This window comes from Hipposideros armiger, unplaced genomic scaffold (genome assembly GCF_001890085.2).
Source record: "Hipposideros armiger isolate ML-2016 unplaced genomic scaffold, ASM189008v1 scaffold_1137, whole genome shotgun sequence".
Taxonomy (NCBI): Eukaryota; Metazoa; Chordata; class Mammalia; order Chiroptera; family Hipposideridae; genus Hipposideros; species Hipposideros armiger.
The window spans coordinates 53,909-60,024 of record NW_017732487.1 but is presented as its reverse complement, the minus strand read 5'-3'; positions in this window follow the sequence as shown (position 1 = coordinate 60,024).

Here is a 6,116-nt window from a genome sequence, read left to right as displayed (position 1 = left end):
TGATACAGAAAACATTTTGACGGTTGCCAGAGGGGAGGGGGTTTGGGGGTGTGGGTGAAAAAAGGGGAAGGGATTAAGAAGTACAAATTGGTTGTTACAAAGTAGTCATGGGGGTGTAGGGTATAGCATAAGGAATGTAGTCAATATTGTAATGTCAGATGGATACTAGTTTGTTGGAGTGACACATGAGAGGGGTTGGAAGGGAAGGTAAAAAAGGTGAAGGGATTAAAAAGTACCAATTGGTAGTTACAAAATAGTCATGGGGATGTAAAGTAAAGCACAGGGAACATAGTCAATGATATGGTAATAAATATGTATAGAGCTAGCTAGGCCTGTACTAGATTAGTCAGGTCTTAAATTATATAAATGTCCACTATGCTGTATACCTAAAAGTAGTATAAAATAGTACTGGATGTCAACTGATAAATTGAATGTAATTGATAAATTTAAAAGGAAGGGAGAAAAGGGGAAGGGGAATAAGAGGTCCAAATTTCCAGAGGTAAAAGAAATAAGTTATGGGGATGTATGGTACAGCATGGGGGATATAGTCAATATTGTGATAGCGTAGTACGGTGTCAGATAGTAAATGGACTTATCATGGTGATTACTTCTTTAAGTCTATAAATGTTGAATAGCGATGGTGTACCCCTGAAACTAATATAATATTGTATGTTAGCTATATTTTTAATAAATATATATTTTTTAAATCAATATAATCAGAACATTCAGTGGAAAGCACCTTAGTGGTGAGAGATGTCTCAGACATAATATGTTTGAGATGTGTGTGCAACATCTAAGTGGAGACATGGAATAGACAGGGGTATATATGCACCTGAGACCCAGGAGGAAAGTCAGGGTTAGACATATAGCTTTCTCATCTACCCAGTGGCTTTTTTCTTCCTCATAATACTCTAAGAAATACATTATTTGGAAGGCAATGTGAACACTTGGTGGTTTTTTAAAGAATTACCACTAATGTGACGGAAGTTTGAATTTTGAGGCACAAAATTTTATTTTTCCTGCTTTTATATTACCTTGCCTTGGAAGGCCTTCTTTTATTGATGGTCTATTGTGCAATCAATTGAAACCTAAACGAGGGCTCATCCTTTGTCTGGGCAAGCAGCTACAAACTTAGTTCTTCACCCTTACAAAGGCTTTATTTCTTTTGTTGAAAGTTCTTTGTCATCATTTCCTAACAATAATTGCTATTTACCCATTGACTTGAAAAACAGGATTCAGTGTTAGATTAATGCTAGGAAGTTAACATTCATCAAATTTAAACTCTGCATCACAAAATTATAAACAAAAATAAGTTATTTCAATTCTACATCTTATTTTCATATGTCTTACACCAATTACAGTGAAAATAAACATGTTTTATATATTCTGACAAGCAAAAAAGTTAGACTTACAAAGAGGTACTTACATTTTCTTTCCAAGCCTGAGACAAGATCTATCCAGTCTCCTTTGTCACATTAGAAAAATCCCTGTTTGCCTCTTAATATAATAGGTTGCAAACATCTTTTCATGTCTTTCCCTAGTCTCAGCAGCTTTAAGTGCTAATGTTACCACCAACAATCACATTTTTAACATGTCTCTTTCACCACTAAAACTCTTTATTGGTTTTCCACCTAAGTTTCAAGAATTATAACTTCTTCTTCTTGTGGTCTCTAATCTTTACCTAGTTTTCTTTTCTACTTTTTGTTTATACCTTTTTGCCTGGTGTCCCAGACTTTCACAAAAGTATTCTCTAGATATGAAGCTACTTACTTCACTTTTTTAAAAGCTGGGCATAAAGTCACATAAAAATAACAATCTAATTACAGAGATTTAAACTATAAAATTTTAGTCTTACACATGTATTGATAATTAACAATAGTGAAGCCCCTTTCAAAGGGTAGAAAACTACAAGACTAATTGATGTTGGTGAAACAAAGGTGCTTACTCATAAGCCATCACTTATTAATTTAATAAATATTCACTAAACTTCTCTTCAAAAGATTTGCACATCTTACACATGAAAAGAAAGCTGTAGGGCTACTACCTTATTCTTTCTACTCTGTGATAACTCTTGCACCCAGAGCAGGCATTCAGCACATCCTGAAAAGCAACTAAACTGTCCTTAGATGATGGTGCCACCTCGTGGTTAGAGTACAAATCTGTTCAAGGCCATGTCTCTTCCAAGTTCTCTATCTCGGGCAGCAACCTTTTCACATTTCTCTTCCCTGCTGTTTTCCAATTCTTGTCCTACTGTTTCATAAATGTATCTTCTTCTTCCTACCTTCTCTGTTCTCTGTTCGATTTCTGAGAGAAATAAGTTAAAAAACACACCAGCCTAATTGTGGCAAAGAAGCATAAGAGGACACCAGTTATATATTTGTATCAAACAAAAGAAAAGTCATGAGATGGAAGACATGAAGAAAGAGTAACAACAGAAGTTCCCTCTACTGCTTTATCATCCACTAAGTACTAGGATGGCAGCAGTTTGCTTTCGCATATAAATGAGCATGGCTGCAGCCAGGTCACAGATGGAAGAATTTCAAAATTTGTAGGCTAATCTGAGAATTTCTGCCACTTCTAACATTGTTCCTTTAAGGAATTGCATTTTGAATTCAAATAGTTTTTCATTATGGTCCTTTTATGTAGGAATTTCTTATACTTCTAATTTGGTGCATCAAAAAAAGAGTTGTTCCAGGCCAGTCAAGTGGCTCAGTTGGTTAAGAGTTAGCTTAAGAGCGTGAGCTCTGAGTAACAGGGCCGCCAGTTTGATTCTCACATGGGCCAGTGATGCTGCGACCAAGCTGAGCTGCCGCTGAGCTGCCAATGGGTGGCTGGTTCAGCTGGTGAGAGCACGTGCTCCTAACAACAAGGTTGCCGGTTTGACTCCTGCATGGGATGAGGCTATGCCCGCCCACAACTAAGATTGAACACAGCGCCTTGAGCTTAGAGGCCATGAGCTGCTGACGGGCAGCCAGATGGCGACTGGCACCCTCCACAACAAAGACTGAAGAACAACAACTTAGCTGGTCCCCTTCCCCAATTTCCCAACACTGTTCCACTCCCTCAATTCCCCAATTGAAAAAAAAAAAAGAGTTCTTTTCAATGATATTTTCAATGATATTTTAACAACTATGGCTCAGAGACTGGTCTACAAAATGGGAATAATAAAACTTGGGTTTTTTGTGGGGGTTTTTTTCAGGAAGAATTAGAGAAAATATTTTAAAGTAGTTAATACAATATCTGAGAAATACTAAGGGTTCAATTTACTCTACTGAGTGAATATTTTGAGAGTAGGTGTACAATTGGATTGATAAGCCATATGTTAATTTTTAGGTCATTTTCTTAGCACTACTTAGAAACATATATCACAGCTAAAATTCCTAATATGAAAAATGAGTTGATTGATTTAGGTGATCTCTAAGCTATACCTAGCTCTAAAAATATCCTACAATTCTGGCAATGCTCAGAATCTCTGTCCTAACTGCACACAACTCACAGAACCCACTTCATAATCCAATATTGATGATAGTTTCAGGGCACAAAATAAAAGTATTTTCTCCAATGAATCACTCTCTCTTTACAGAATTTTTTTTCTATTGGGCAAGTAATTGAAAAATAGTTCTCTTATTAATTGTATTAAGAAAAAATGACTTTTGGCCCCTCTGAAAGCTGTCTTGGGTGATATTTGAAATCTGCATATTAACTCTTATATAGACAGTCCTGTAGGTTGGTATATATGCTCCTAGAAAGATGTTTAAAAGTTGAATCCATGAAAAATAGACATTTTGTAAAGGACTTCATCCCCATATAACTAGAAAATATTATAAAATTCCTAATCATGGTTCTTGCAGGCAGATAAAAATCTTAGAAGAGGGATGGTGTAGAAAGCAGATATGTCAGAAAGAAGCTGTCTGCAAAGGACACAAAAGCCAACAGCCAGGGACTGAGGGAGCTGAGAGGCCTCTCTTCTCCGGCTCCTCCCCCGAGGCAGACATTAGGAGCCCCTGAATCATCAACTGTACATTGTCCTCACCATCCATCCTTAGCTACCCTCTATCCAAGGGTACACAAGGAGCCTAGAGCAGGGTGAAATGGGTCTGCCCAGGAGTAGCTCCCTACCCTGGAATGCAGTCGCATGGGAAGGAACCAAGTCCAGATACCTATGGGTTTAGATTCTGCAATGAAAGAAAGTACCATCCTGTGCAAACTCAAAATCCTCGTTAGTCAGGTAATGCTTATCTAAATTCAACACCCAAGAGACCAATTAGGAGAGTTCATGAAAAATGTAAAAATACAGGCTCACCACTTTCACTGAGTCGTGTGAGCCCCTTTCCCCTTGTGCACACCCAGCTGGAAAATGAATTGAGTCCTTAGTTCCATGGTTATTGCATTTCACTTTGTGGGGGTACTTCACTAAAAACCTTCTCAGCTTCAGGAGGCACCATCTAGCACTAGCCTCCTGCATGTCCCAGGAGCATGAGGTTGTCTAAGGGCTTGACCAGGACGAGCTAACCCAATTGTCCCTTTTGTGTGGACTATACGCATACAACTAGAAAACAACTCCCTTTACTTTGAGACATTCCAGTTAAGGAAATTCCTTTCAGCCACCATCCTCCACAAAGGCTTGCTCAGTTGCTGCCTTTGTCAGGAGGGCCCTTCACCCAGTTACACAATCTCTCTGTATAGCTCTCACCCACACAGGTGTTTGTTCAACTTCTCTGAAGACAATAATGTGATATAAATACACTGATCTAAAGCAGTGTATGCAACAAATATTCACAATGCTAGGATTGTGGGGGAGGAAGGGTATAACCAAAGTATCTGGAACTGACTGAAACAATGATCTCAAATCCAGTAAAAATGTAAGTATTCCTTCATATCATGAAACCAATGGTGGAATACCTGTGGCAGAATATTTAAGAGGTGTCATTGAAAAGACAGGTGGTCAGGGGCCTCCTAACCCATAAACACTATAAGGTTTTTACTGAACCTACCATATGTAGATAAACAATCACAGGGGCCTCCAGGATAGACAGCAAGTATTCTATGAAGACATCACATGATCACTTTTATGATATGAAAGAAGGAATTAGAAAGGCCATGAAAATCACAATTCCAGAATGGACACAGAGCTCATCTCATTCTTGAGAAGATGAAGTTACCAAGAGCTATAGATCCCCTCTTCATTATCCAGCATGGAGCACATCTACATCCTTCCTGGTCCTGACACCTGCATCCCAGAGAAGCTCTAACCAAAAATGGCTGGTCTCCAGTGGCACTTCTATCATAAACCATTTGATTCCTTTTGGGTGTACCATTGCTGAACTCATAGTTAAGAGCACTGATCAAAGAAGCAGAGAAAGTTATTGGATACATGGGGCCAATAATTAAGGATAAGAACTCTGAGCTGAAAGGCTTAGATTCTCAAATCCAAGACAGATTGTTGACAATGTTGTCACCTCTATAAATAATCTCAGGCTGACACATGGAAACCTTGCCATACTAAAAGGGCCTGTCACAATAGAATAAAGGTCATCAGTTCAAGTATTTCTTATGACTTTCGCTTTTAAACTGAATTTATATTTTATGATGTTTGCTAGAAAGTAAGTCCACAAGGGTGGGAATCTTTGTCTATTTTATTTGGTGATATGCTTCCTATGTGCTAGACAGGGTATTTTTCATTTATTATGTATTAGTATACTGTCTAAGATAAATTGATATTATAGACAGAAAAAAAATCATGGAAAACCTACTACCCAGTCTTGTAAGGATTCATCTAAGAAACGTGAACCATTCAACAAATCTTTATAATTTTAAAAAAACGTATAAGTACCTATATCACTTAAGTAGAAACAAAAGAAACAGTGAAAGGATCAGTTGTTTGCTTATTGTTAAAATATGAACTGCTTTTATTTATTGAGAGAAATAAAAAATTAAGCAAGATGAAGCAGATGCACACAACTTACATAAATTTGCTTATAAAAATCAACTTATTGGGCAGGCCGAGTGGCGCGATGGTTAAGAATTGGCTTGGGATGCCAGAGGGCCCGGTTTGGATCCCACATATGAGGGCCAGTGACACTGCCCTCCACAGCTAAGATGCTGAACAACAGCTC